Here is a 14,114-nt window from a genome sequence, read left to right as displayed (position 1 = left end):
TGACCTCTACCTGACCTTTCCTGCCCATTCTGTCCATATTTTTGAAGTGCAGAGGTAGCAACTGCATGGTGGAATTTGTATTAGAGTAATGTCTTGCAGTCACTCTATATCATATACAGTATTACAATTATTTATATAAAAGAAATATAAATAATAGAGTATAATTAATATAACATATAATCAATTTTCCATAGATGCTCTGCCTCCCTGCCATTGATAAAACTAGCAGGTTTAGTTGAATAATCAGTGGTTCTCTGAAGAGATGAAATTTGGTGGCTAAGGCAGAGAATGCAGGGACCCTTAAAGCAGTTTTGCTGGAATGGAATATACCACACATAGACCCTGCAAAGTTCAAATATATAAACTTCCAGTTGAATTGTTCATTTCAAACCCTCGTTCTTTCTCACTGATGCCACTAAACAACGGTTTTCTAAAAAAAAAAAAAAAAAGATTTTATTATTTGATAGAGCATATAAGCAAGGATAAAGGCAGGGAGAGGGAAAAGCAGACTCCCCATCGAGCAGGGAGCCTGATGCAGGACTCAATCCCAGAACCCTGGGATCATGACCTGAGCCGAAGGCAGAGGCTTAATGACTGAGACACCCAGGCGCCCTGGAATTGCTTTTAAACTAAGACTTAACCATGAGTCTAGGATGGCGTTGTGTTGTGAAATAAGGGACTATATGGTTAACTTCTTTAAAAATAAGTTTTAGCAACAAACTTGTTACCAGAAGTTTATTGCTATTATCTCTTTATATTTTGAGTGTTTTCTGAGTCTTAATAATCTTAATAACTTAAGGGAGTTGATAGCAATCCTAAGATGCAGAACTCCAGACAGCAAAAGTCATTCTATCAGTTGTTAAGAGAGAAAACATTTCATTTCTCCAGAATATCTAACTTAACAGTATAGCTATTCTATGATCTGGTTTGTTTTACTTTTAAAATTCTAAACAATCACTTTGCTAAATTTTTTAATGATGCTAATTTGAGCATTACAAATATCTTATAGTCATTTTATGTCAAGTTCCCATGTAGTCATCACTGCTATGTCTCTTTTGTAGCTGTGCTTTTTTGCTTTTGTGGGATAACATATTTCTTATAATTTAGGAGGATTGCAGAGATGAGCGAGTTCCTATCTCATATGACTTGTTTGGTAACAACTATGTTAAATCACATTCATTCCAGTCGTTTGATGTAGAGACTGTCATTCATTTATTCTCTGTTGACATGTGTTGAAAATTTGCTCGGTGAAAGGTACTGTTTATGGAGCTGGATAGAAAGGCAGTAGGAGGGTAGGCATGACTAAGACCTTTTTGGGTGTGGCAAACGTTGGAAGTACATCATTACTCTCCATTACAGAGTAGTATGGTTAGAGGGTGGTGTAAGAAGTACATGGTAAGGAGAAGAGAGCTCACTCTGTTGTTAGAAGGTTGTGGTTCCATGATGCCTTTGCAGGGGATAGAATATTAATTTCATCTCTTAATGTCGTTCATCTTGGAGGGTTTCTGTAACGTTTTTGGTTGTCAGTATGATTTTTAGGCTTCTTCGAGTTTACTCAAAGAGTATTTATTCTACAAACTTATCCATTTAGAAAATGCACTTGTGTTCCAAACAACCCATCCTCTCCATCTCCACCGCCATTACATAGTTCCAGTAAGTGTCTTTTTTGGTTCTTTTGCCTCTATTCCTGCCAACTTTGGTGCATTCTTAATCCACATAAAGAGAGGAATACTAAATCAATCTGTTGTCCTCCTGCTACTGACTTTCTAGAGATTCAGTTTAATGGCCTATATGGTTCACCAAGATCTTGCCCCCTCTTGGTCAGCACCATACTCCCAGGTCCCAGTACCTCAGGGTCCTCTGACAAGAGGTGACTTCCTTCTACTTTGCTTGGCTCATTCCTTATTCTTCAGAGTCTCAGATTAAATATTAATTCATCAGAGTACCCTTACCTAATACTTAGCTGTGTTATTTCATAGTGCCCTGCACTTACCCAGTATAATCTGCTTCATTATTTGTAATTTGCATGATAGTTATCTATTTCCTTAGATCATCACCTGGAAAAGGTTGGAGACTTTGCCCTTACAGTAGTGCCTGACAGGTATGGAACATTCAAGAAAGCTATTTTCTGGATGAATTAATGTCATAACCCATTTGCATCCAGGCTAAATATTTCATCAATATGTTTGTAGTGTATATCGACCATTTATACTTGGAGTTTAACTTCCTAAGGATTGCGGGGTGCGGTGGAAACAAAGGTCTTAGGCACAGAGTTAATTGGAGAGCATGCTATTTATTGGAATAGTCTTACTTGTCTATTCTGTGCAGCTTGGACCTAAATTCAATATGTTCAAACTGTAGGCTATGTTTACTACTAAAATCAAACTACATTCAGCTTTGGATAACCTGTCTCTGAACATTGCTATAGGCTGCACTCTGTCAGAGGAGTGGGAACAAGCTGTGAGCCTAAACTTTTATCATCATATCTATAAGTCAAGATAACATCCTAGACTTCCTCCTGTGGACCTCACACTGCCTTTAGAAAAATAGAAACGTGAAATATTTAGATTGGAAAAAAAAGGAAATATGAAAACAATTACTTGGCGTTGATAGAAGACCACTGACTATCCCATTTCCTTAAAAATACCTGGACTAGAGAGAATCGTCCAAAATGCTAAAAAGCACAATTGCAGATACCTGGAAAAACATAACCAACATTTTAATATCCTAGTTTGTGATGCCAATTCCAATGTAAGATAAGTTCTCTCACAGTCTTTTTTTTTTCAATTGAAATTACATGAACATTTTTTCAGTTTCTAGTGTACATTATAATGATCTGGTACTAGTATATATTGTCAAATGACCACCACAGTAAGTCTAGTTAATATTTGTTCCCATACATAGTTATAATTTTTTTTTCTTGTGATGGGGACTTTTAAGGTCTATTTTCTTAGCAATGTTCAGTTTTGCAATATAGAATTGATCACGATATATAAAATCTTATTTATATGTTTAGTTTTATTCAGTTTTTCTTGAACATAAAACTAATTGTAAGCCACTTAAAAGCTATTTCCATCTTGCTCATCTTTTTTTTTTTTTTTAAGTTTATAATAAACAAATCCACTGCCAAAATAAAGTAGTCTTTATTTTAGATTTGGAAAAATGAAAATAAATTAAATGGAATACAAACCAGGACACATACCAAGTTCCATATCAAATACAGGAAATGCTTACCTTTTTTTGAGTATTGTTGACACACAACCTTACTTAGTTTCAGGTGTGCAACTTAGCAGTTTGACAAATTTAAGTATTATGCTGTGTTCATCACAAGTATAGCTACCATATGTCCCTTTGCATTGCTATTACAGTATCATTGACGGTATTCCTTATGCTCTGTTTTTCATTCTTGTGACTTACTCATTTCATATTTGGAAGCCTGTCTCTCCTTCTCCCCTTCACTTGTTTTTTCCAGTCTGCATCTGCATCCCCTTTGGCAGCCATCAGTATGTTCTCTGTAGTCATAGTCCTCATTCTGCTTTTTGTTTGTTTACTCATTTTTTAAGATTCCACTCATAAGTGGAATCATGGTATTTGTCTTTCTTAGTCTGACTTATTTCACTTAGCATATACCCTTTAGGAGCATCCATCTTAAATGACACGAGCTCATCCTTTTTATGGCTACATAATATTCCATTGTGTGTATATATACCACATTTCTTTATCCACTCATCTGTTGATTAGATACTTAGATTGCTTGCATGTTTTGGCTGTTGTAAATAATACTGCACTAAACCTAGGGATGCATGTATCTTTTTTAGTTAGTATTATTTTCTCTGGGTAAATACCCAATAGTGGAATTAATGGATCATACGTTATTTCTATTTTCAATTTTTTGAGAAATCTCCATACTGTTTTCTGTAGTGGCTGTACATTTGAGAACCCCACCAACAGTGCACAGGAATTCCATTTTTTCAACATCTTCATCATCTCTTGTTGTTTCTTGTCTTCTTGATTGTAGTCATTCTAAGAGGTGTGAGAGGATACCTCATTTTGTTTTTGACTTGCATTTCCCTGATAATGAATGATGTTAAACATCTTTTCGTACTCTCTGTTGGTCATCTGTGTGTCTTTTTGGGGAAAAAAAATATCTACTCAGGTCCTCTGCCCATTTTTTACTTGGAGTATTTGTTATTTTGGTGTTGAGTTATGTGAATTCTTGATATATTTTGAATATTAATCTCTTACTGAATATATCATTTGAAAATATCTTCTCCCATTCAGTAGGTTGTCTTTTTGTTTTGTTGGTGGTTTCCCTTGTTGTGCAAAAGCTTTTTATTTTGACACAGTCCCGTGCTTGCTTCGGCAACACATATATATATATTTTGAGTTTATTATTTTTTATTAGTTTATTATTGCTTTTGTTTTTTCTTTGCCTTAGGAGACATAGCTAGAAAAATGTTGCTGTGGCTGATGTCAGAGAAATTACTGCCTGTGTTCTCATCTAGGGCTTTGATGGTTTTAGGTTACACATTTAGGTCTTTAATTGGTTTTGAGTTTATTTTTGTGTATGGAGTTGGAAAGTGTCCCAATTTCATTCTTTTACATGTAGCTCTCCAGTTTTCTCAGCACAGTTTATTGAAAAGACTGTCTTTTCCCTATTGTATATTTTTGCTTCCTTTTCATAGATTAATTAACCATACAATTGTGAGTTTATTTCTGGGTTTTCTATTCTGTTCTATTAATTATGTGTCTCTTCATCAGTACTGTACTGTTTTGATTACTACAGCTTTGTATTATGTCTTTAAATCTGGAATTATGATACCTGCAGATTTGGTCTTCTTTCTCAGGGTTGCTTTGGCTATTTGAGGTCTTCTTTAATTCCATATAAATGTTAGTATTAATTGTCCTAGTTTGGTGAAAAATGCTGTTGGTATTTTGATAGGGATTGTGTTAAATCTGCACATGGCTTTGGATAATATGGACATTTTGACAGTATTCATTCTTCCAGTCCATAAAACTGAAATACCTTTACATTTGTTTCATCTTCAGTTTCTTTAATCCCTGTTTTGTAGTTTTCAGAGTATAGGTCTTTCATCTCTCTGGTTAAGTTTATTCCTAGGTATTTTGTTCTTTTTGGTGCACTTATAATTGGTGGTGGTGGTCTAATTTCTCTTTCTGTGACTTCATTGTCAATGTAGAGAAATTCTACCAATTTCTGGGTATTAATTGTATATCCTGCCACTTCAGTGAATTTGTTTATTCTAATAGTTTTTGGTGTAATCTTAAGGACTTCCTCTGTGTAGTATTATGTTGTCCACAAATAGTGATAGTTTAACTTTTTTACCAATATTAATGTCTCATTTCTTTATCTTGTCTGATTGCTATGGTTAGGACTTCTAGTATTAATTTGAATAAAGTGATGAGAGTGGATATATTTGTCTTTTTCCTGATCTTAGAGGGAAAGATCAGTTTTTCACCATTGAGGATGATATTAACTATATTTTTCATATATGGACTTCATTATATTGGGGTATGTTCCATCTAATGCATTTCATTGAGAATTTTTTCATCATGACTGGGTGTTGAATCTTGTCAAATATTTTTCCTGCAATTGACATGATTGTATGATTTTTATCTTTCATTTTGCTGTTGTGGTGTATGCTGTTGATTAATTTGTAAATATTGAATCATCCCAAGAATAAATCCCACCTGATCATGGTGAATGATCTTTTTAATGTATTTTTTTGTATGTTGTTTGCTAATATTTTGTTGAAGATTTTTGCATCTGTATTCATCAGAGATATTAGCCTATATCTTTTGTTTTTGTTTTTGTTTTGTTTTGTGGTGTCTTTTTCTGGTGTTCTTATCAGGGTAATCCTGGCCTCATAGAATGTATTTAGAAACTTTTCTTTCTCTTCTCAATTTGGAATAGCTTGAAGAGAACAGGTATTAACTCGGGGTGCCTGGGTGGCTCAATGGGTTAAGCCTCTGCCTTTGGCTCAGGTCATGATCTCAAGGTCCTGGGATCGAGACCCGAATTGGGCTCTCTGCTCAGCAGGGAGCCTGCTTCCCCCTCTCTCTCTGCCTGCCTCTCTGCTTACTTGTGATCTCTCCCTGTGTCAAATAAATAAATAAAATTTAAAAAAAAAAGGTATTAACTCTTATTTAAATGTCTGGTAGACTTCACTTACAAATCCATCTGGTTCTGGACTTTTATTTTTTTTTTTGGTAGTTTTTTTGATTATTGATTCAATTTTGTTTCTTGTAATTGGTCAATTCAGGTTTTCTGTTTCTTTCTAGTTGAGTTTTGGAAGAGTATATGTTTCTAGGGATTTGGCCATTTCTTCTAGGTTCCCAGTTTGTTGGCATATATTTTTTCATAGTATTCTCTTATAATTTTTTTGTGTGTGTGTTTCTGTGACATCAGTGTTATTTCTCCTCTCTCATTCTTTGATTTTATTTATTGGAATTCTTTTTCTTTTTCTTGATGAGTCAGGCTAAGGGTTTGTTAATTTTATTTATCTTTTCAAAGAATGAGTTTCTGGTTTCATTGACTTTTTTCCTTTTTTTTTTTTTCTTTTAGTCTCTATGTCCTCTTTTTCTGTTCTGCTCTTTATTATTTCTTTTTCTGCTCACCTTGGGCTTTAGAACATATGTATCTTGAAATCTAAGGGCCAAGAATTCTAGATGTTCTTTTTTTACAATAGTCCTAAAGATAATTTAAAATTACCTTGCTTATGGGTAGTAGGTAAAACAAATATACACTTACTGTAGTGTATGTTATATTTAGTAGGTAAACATTAAAAATAAAGGTATATGTTTCTAATAATTATTTTTTAAAAGAAGAAATGGCTACTTTTAGTAGCAGAGAAAATATTTTTAATTAAATTCAGTAACACAGTGAGAGAAGGCTAGACTTACCTCAACTATAAAATGAAAATTAGAACTATATTTCATACTTCCAACCTTTGTGTACATTAATATAATTTAAATGTTGTTTAAATGTGGCTTACTAGCTCTTCATTTTAATACTAGAATGTTGGAAAGTAGACTTAATGATGGCATACTTAGCTTCTACATAATAACAATGTTTCCAGTTATATTGTTTTCTTTTTTTCTGAAGTATTTAAAATACTTCTATGTATTCTGTTTTATTTCCTCCTCTCTGCGTTTTGTGAGGTCAAATACAAAAATAAAACTTTGTTAGAATCCAGGGAATTGACTTTTGATTTTATTTTCTTTCCACCTTCTGATTGGCTGTATTTTGGTGAGTAAATCATTCGTTAAATCAGTCAGTGCCTTAATTTCTCCACCTTTGAAATGAATGGAGAGTTATCTTTTGCTATTACTTCCTTTTTGTTTGATCAAATGAAGTATGAAATTAAATATCTGTGTCTACAGAAAATGATGTGGCATAAACTCAGGTATTCGAATCTATATTTTCTAGTTGACGAACTGGTTTAGTTCCTACCCTAGTTATTAAAAGAGATTCAATCTTGATACTTTGAATCTTTGATGACAAGAATCAGAAATTCCTTTTTTTATTCTTAGATGGTGCTCACCAAAGAAAAAAATATAATGCTCTCCTAATGTATGGCTTGAAAAAATTAAATTTTGACTCATTTGACAGTTAAAAAATGAGTCCTTGGGTGGAGCATGGAACTAAAATGTAAGAGGTAGAGAGGGAAATAAATTCTGTTCAGCAACAAATCTGTGTCAAGCATTTTATTGCCAGATAAAAAATAGGACACCCATTTAAATTTGAACCTCAGATAAAAGATCATTTTTGGTATATGTCATGCAGTATTGAGACATACTAAAAAAAATGCTGTTTATCTGAAATTCAAATTTCACTAGGAGCTTTGTGTTTTTATTGGCCAAATCTGGTGACTGTATCCCCATGGGAATTCTGCAAGGTAGGCTAATACTGCCCAATCTTACAGCTGGAAAAAATAAGGTTCAGAGAACTTTGATTACATTCCTTGGATCACGCAGCCAGCAAGTGGCAAGGAGGGAGATTAAACCCAGGCCTGCTTCCCCCAATTCTGGTACTCCTTCCAATGTGACCTGCTGCTCATAAAACACTCTAACACATTTGACTGCAGAATCACTAACAGTGTCTCCACCAACACATACATTTCTCCCTGGCTAAATAGATCAAGACAAACAGAAATATTTTATTTTATTCTACCTCTTCCCCAGGCAAAATCCCTCCACTCTCCAAGTTTTGTTAGAAAAGAGCACTCTCATTTACTCCCAGCACATAAGACAACTACAGCCACATTCCCTCGAGGTAAGAAACCCAAAGTACATTCAGAGAACTGAGGGACATATTTACAGTCTCCCAAGATCCTATTCTTGCTTCTTTGCCACTATTTATCATTTCTGTGGTGAGACATATTTGGGGAAGCACTGCGGTAATTCCCTCAAAGCAGTAGTTGCAGGACTCCATACAGCCATAGGTGGTCATGCGTGGTCTGTAGATTCTGAAGGATGGAAGAAAAACTGAGTTTATTCGCAGTTAAAGTGATGAAAGTGGCAGCTATTAAAGCTATTAGTTACTATTTTCTGTTCTGAAAGAAAAGGAGAGAGGATATTAACACTGGGGGCAAAGGAAGATGTATTGCTGAGCTTCAAGCTTCGGGAGCCTTGCCCTGCAGCCTGTGCTGCTGCTCCCACACGGTTTGGCAGGGGCACATAGTGAATAGCGTTCTATTTTTAATTTTAAACTTTTAAGCAGAAGGCCATCAGGAATAATCTGCTCAGTAAACAGTTGGTCTGGAGTCTTAGCATTTCTCTTCGTTCGGCAAACAGTATCACAAATGTTAAATGTTAGAGAAGAACCAATGGCATGTGTGTTTTATCAAATGAGTCTTTTGCCAAGAATATCTCTGGATTTTTTTTTTTTTTTTTCTGATGCAGTTTAGGAAAGAAATGATAAACATAGCTGGAAGGCAGTGAATATAGGGTATAAGGCATGGACTTTCTAGCTGGATAGACACAAGTTCCAGATAGGTTCAAGTGCCAGCTCCATAATTGATCTGCTGTGTGACCTTGAGCACATTACTTAAATTTATTATATCTATTTCCTCTGAGAATTAAATTAATAGCAATACCTACTTGGTGCTAACATTGCAAAGATAAGGTGATGGAGTGTGCGAAATGCATGGACATATTAGATACCCCCAAATGCTTATCAATTCCCCTTTCCATTCATCTGTTTTTTTCTAATTTTAAAAATATAGTTGATTGGGAGAGAAGAGAATGGTGTTAAGGAAAAGTTGTAGATTCAAAGGCACCATATGCTTTTATTTGAAACTATATTATGTGTTAATAATTCTCTTGTCATATAGACATGTTATAGATCCAAAGGCGACAGTATTGGTTGATATAACCATAATACTTTTCGAATTCCTATAAACCGTCATGGATGGGTTCAGTGGGAGGGAGCTGCAGGGGCCATATTGTACTTCAGTATCAGAAACTCTCAGATATTATCACTTAATGTCTTTGGAATTAAGTGATCCATGGGATAATGAATTTTCTTCCCAGAGATACTGAACTAGTATCAAAATAACTACACATCGGGAACTCAGTGGAAAAGATTAATTTTCGGGGAAAAGAGGTAGATCAGATGGCTTTTAGGCCAAGATTATTTTCCAACTTCCAGATTCTGCATTTCTCAGTATACATTCTATAACTGGTTTATTGAGCCTGATTTAATTAATCCACATATTTGTTCACTCCTAAAAATACATTTATTGTGTCTCCACTATGTGTTCAGGATTGATGGAAGCACATGATTAACTAAGACTATGTGGAAATCCTAGAGAAAAACATATTGAAATGTAGTGAGGAGAGGAAAAAAAAAATTGTCAACCAATAGTTCCTTGTTACTGTACATTGAGCAATACATTTTATTCCATTACATTTTATTTGTGTCACTTCCATTCTGCTCTCTGTATGAATAGACGAGGCTGATATTGTTTCCGGTGAAGGCCTGACAGCTATTCTTTTGATTTGTTTGGCATTACATTTGAGCTGCACTCACGCGGCCCCGACTGCTGAAGGATGGGTTGGCTAAAAAGAACAGGCAATGTGCCCTAGGGAGAAAGGGCAGGGTTTTGGAAAAGAGAGAAATCTGGAAACCGTATTTGTACATCTATGTACTGCTAAAGGCTCTGAAAATTCCCGCATAGTGGTTGAGGTAGCCAAAAGAGAAATGATCTTTTCTCTTACAACAGAGCCTGGAGCCTCAGAGGCTAATTTTAAAGAATACCAGCTTTGATGTCACATGATCCAATCCCTGCTTCTCAACGGCCTTTTCCACAAAATGTAATCTAATTTTCTTTCCAGAAGATCTATTCATGCCCAATTTATGTTAGTGAATGGATGGGGTTGGGCCTTCTCTCTTGCCAGAGGTCTAGGCCATCTTGGATGTTAACAAATATGGGTAGCTATCCCAGACTGGATAAGGAGAGAGATTTTTTGGGGGACTTTAGGGAAGCTTCTAACTTGTTATTCCATAAATTATAAGAAGCCTTCCTAACAGTCAGTGCATTCGGCTCTGGAAGATGTGGGGTGTAGAGGGGAGGTCTGAATATCAGCAACTACTTGCTATCACAAGACAGCCATCCTGAGGAAGAAGTCTTTAAATAGAGGAAGTGACAGTTAAGGTAGTTTTTGAAAAATAAGTCAGAGCTCATACCATGAAACTTTGTATCAAATCATCCCCAAGATTGACCTCCCAACATTTAGTCTAATGAGGCAATAAATTTCATTTAAGTAAAATGACTTAAATTGGATTATTTGCAATGGCCACAGTCGCCAAACTGTGGAAAGAACTAAGATGTCCTTCAATGGACGAATGGATAAGGAAGATGTGGTCCATATACACTATGGAGTATTATGCCTCCATCAGAAAGGATGAATACCCAATTTTTGTAGCAACATGGATGGGACTGGAAGAGATGATGCTGAGTGAAATAAGTCAAGCAGAGAGAGTCAATTATCATATGGTTTCACTTATTTGTGGAGCATAACAAATAGCATGGAGGACAAGGGGAGTTAGGAGAAGGGAGTTGGGGGAAATTGGAAGGGGAGGTGAACCATGAAAGACTATGGACTCTGAAAAACAATATGAGGGGTTTGAAGCAGCGGGGGGTGGGAGGTTGGGGGAACCAGGTGGTGGGTATTGGAGAGGGCACGGATTGCATGGAGCACTGGGTGTGGTGCAAAAACAATGAATACTATTATGCTGAAAATAAATAAATAAAAAAAATAAATTGGATTATCTGATAACTTCAAAGAGAAATATTCAAATGACAAATTCCTGTCCTAGCTGTGTGACTGTGGACAAACTGCTTATCCTTACTGAGTTTTCTGAGTGTCTATTCTGAATTTCTTGCTAATAAGTTATGTGATTTTATTTCCTCTTCTATAAAATGAATATAATATTTTGGATATATCTTCTATATAATACATTGCACAAGATATTTCAGCACCTGGCACAGTCCCTTGAACTTCCTCAATGCAATATAGTTATTATCATCAAGTTTCTGCATATGCATTCACGTTTTCACACATACGTGCTGAATTTCCAGTAGTGCACAATTCAGGCTATATATGGTAATGCTCAAAAATGATGATGATGATCTTATTTTCTTTTTCAGGGAAAGAAAAATATGTCAAAATAATGATAGTACATAGTAATATGTAGAAAAGTACTTTTCTTTTTTTTAAGGGTCATGAGTAAAGTACACTGGGTGTCAGACTAGAGAGATGCTGTTTTTTAGTGGAAGGATCAGGGAACGCCTTATGGTAGTAGAGATAGAAAAATTGGATGCATTTACATAGGTAGATATTGGTAAGCAAAGGAACTGCATCATATCTTATCTGAGTCTTTTTTTTTTTTTTTTTTTATAGTAGAGATGCCTATAGGGAGAAAGGGTGTATGGTAATGAAAGCAAAGAGTGAGAAAATTGACAAGAAATTGACATTTTTTTCTGGATTTTGAAGCTACCCTAGGTTTCTTGCGCTCAGGGACTGTAGCTTGTTTCGTCTTAGCTTGTGTGTGTAAGGTGATATATGAAGGTGCCAATAGGTGTGGTGATTGGAGGAATTCCAAAAAATTACTTTACTTCTCAAATCTAGTGTATGTATGTGTGTGTATAAAATTATACTTATTATTTCTCATTTTCTTCTGCAGTCCCTTACCAAGCTCAGAGGAATAGAAAGTAAAAAGTTTATGCATGAATCAAAAACAAATGTAATAAGGAAACTGAGAATACTATTGGGTGCCTATAATACACTAGTCATTCTAGATGCTCACTCTATTTCTTTCTCTAATCTTATTTTTGATTAATCCTCTGATACAATTATTGCTATCCATATTTTATGAATGGGAAGGGAGACTCAGTTTAAATTTTCTGGGTTTATTACAGCTAAGTAGTGGGGTCAAAGAAAATGTACATAATTGGTGTACTTTAAGTTTCATAGAATTGAGGGTCATGGCATGGGATAAACATTGATTGCTTTACCGTTCTCTTTGAGAAAGATGGTAGCTCTAGAATCTTTATTACTGTTTGTTGTTGTTTATTTTCCTTTTGTTTTTGCCCACTCAGACCACAATCAACCTGTTACTGGTAATGTCCACAGTTGTCTTGTTCTACTACCACGAGCTAACTTTTCATATATCTCCCTTTCACTGTGTTACAAAGATAGGGGTACTTTATCTGTATTGAGAATCTGTTTTGTACTAAGGATTACCAAAAATAATTCAATTTTTCTCTTGACCTGAGTTTCAAATAGTGTGAGGTAGGTCCTCTTTCTTTAATATTTAAAAAAAAACCAGTACTACTGGGACGCCTGGGTGGCTCAGTTGGTTAAGCAGCTGCCTTCGGCTCAGGTCATGATCCCAGCGTCCTGGGATCGAGTCCCGCATCGGGCTCCTTGCTTGGCGGGGAGCCTGCTTCTCCCTCTGCCTCTGCCTGCCATTCTGTCCGCCTGTGCTCGCTCTCTCTCCCTCTCTCTCTGACAAATAAATAAAAAATCTTAAAAAAAAAAAAAACCAGTACTAGGCTATTTATTTAGTTTCCTGGCCTCAAACATCTTGTCATAGGGAGACATAATCAAAATATGGGTCAATTTGAGTAAACATTTATGGTGGAAAGTAGTGTGCTTCAATGGAGAGAACTAAGAGAACATATGTAGAACCATTAAGATGCAAGTAAAAGAAAAACAATAACTCAAGGAAAAAAGCCAACTGATGACTTCATTTCATAAACTTGCAGTGACTGAACACAGATGATGTTAGTGAGCTAACATTTTATATTCCAGCTTGCCACTGCATAGTCATAAAATGGATGGCTCTGCTATATAACTCCAAGAACTATGTGTCATATAATGGCATCCGCCATAGGAAGGCTTGTATCTTGGCCAAAATGGGGGATCCTTTCAAAACCTCCTTTATCCCAACAGATACTCCTTCACCTCTCATTGGCCATTATCGGATGGTGGCTCATCCTGGAGAAGGAAAAAGCCTCAAAATGGCTTTTGAGTAGCAACCAATGATTTAAATCATAATAGTTTTTCTTCTTTTTCTTATATTATCAAAATTTTAAAAGGGAAGAATGGAGAGGATTGGTAAAACATATAGAACATATTCAGAGGACCATTATATTCTAAAGATGGAAGATATAGAATAGATACATATATTTAAACCCATCATTTTACAGAAGGAAAGAAAGACCCTGTCCAAGGTCCCATACATAATAAGACGCATGCTAGCATATCTCGTCCTCTCTGGTGTGACGTGGGCTATCTTCTTCTTGGCAGCTAGCTACTATTTCCTTTCTTTGGATTGGTCTCCACAACTTTCATGGCCACTCACTTTTCACTGAGGTGCTTCCAACTAGTGTGATATTCTCTTTCTTAAACCAGTTTTACAGCCCATGAAATGGAGTATGTATTAGAGGAAAATGAATTCTCCCTAAAAATATTTGTTTGTATTTAAAACAAAAGTTATAATTAAACATAGAAAGAGATATAACAATATCTATTCTTGTAAAAATCTTAATATTTGGGAATTCAGAACATTTAAAAAATTATACACA

General features: G+C 35.4%; 1 pseudogene; it reads right to left on the bottom strand.

The window, feature by feature from the left end:
* LOC125088531 (AP-3 complex subunit beta-2-like) overlaps window positions 1-14,114 on the bottom strand; it is a 71,800-nt pseudogene that overhangs the window by 28,998 nt on the left and 28,688 nt on the right.

Source organism: Lutra lutra, chromosome 17, assembly GCF_902655055.1.
Source record: "Lutra lutra chromosome 17, mLutLut1.2, whole genome shotgun sequence".
In the NCBI taxonomy this organism is placed as follows: domain Eukaryota; kingdom Metazoa; phylum Chordata; class Mammalia; order Carnivora; family Mustelidae; genus Lutra; species Lutra lutra.
The sequence above is the reverse complement of the archived record's forward strand: the minus strand, read 5'-3'. Positions and strand labels throughout refer to the sequence as shown.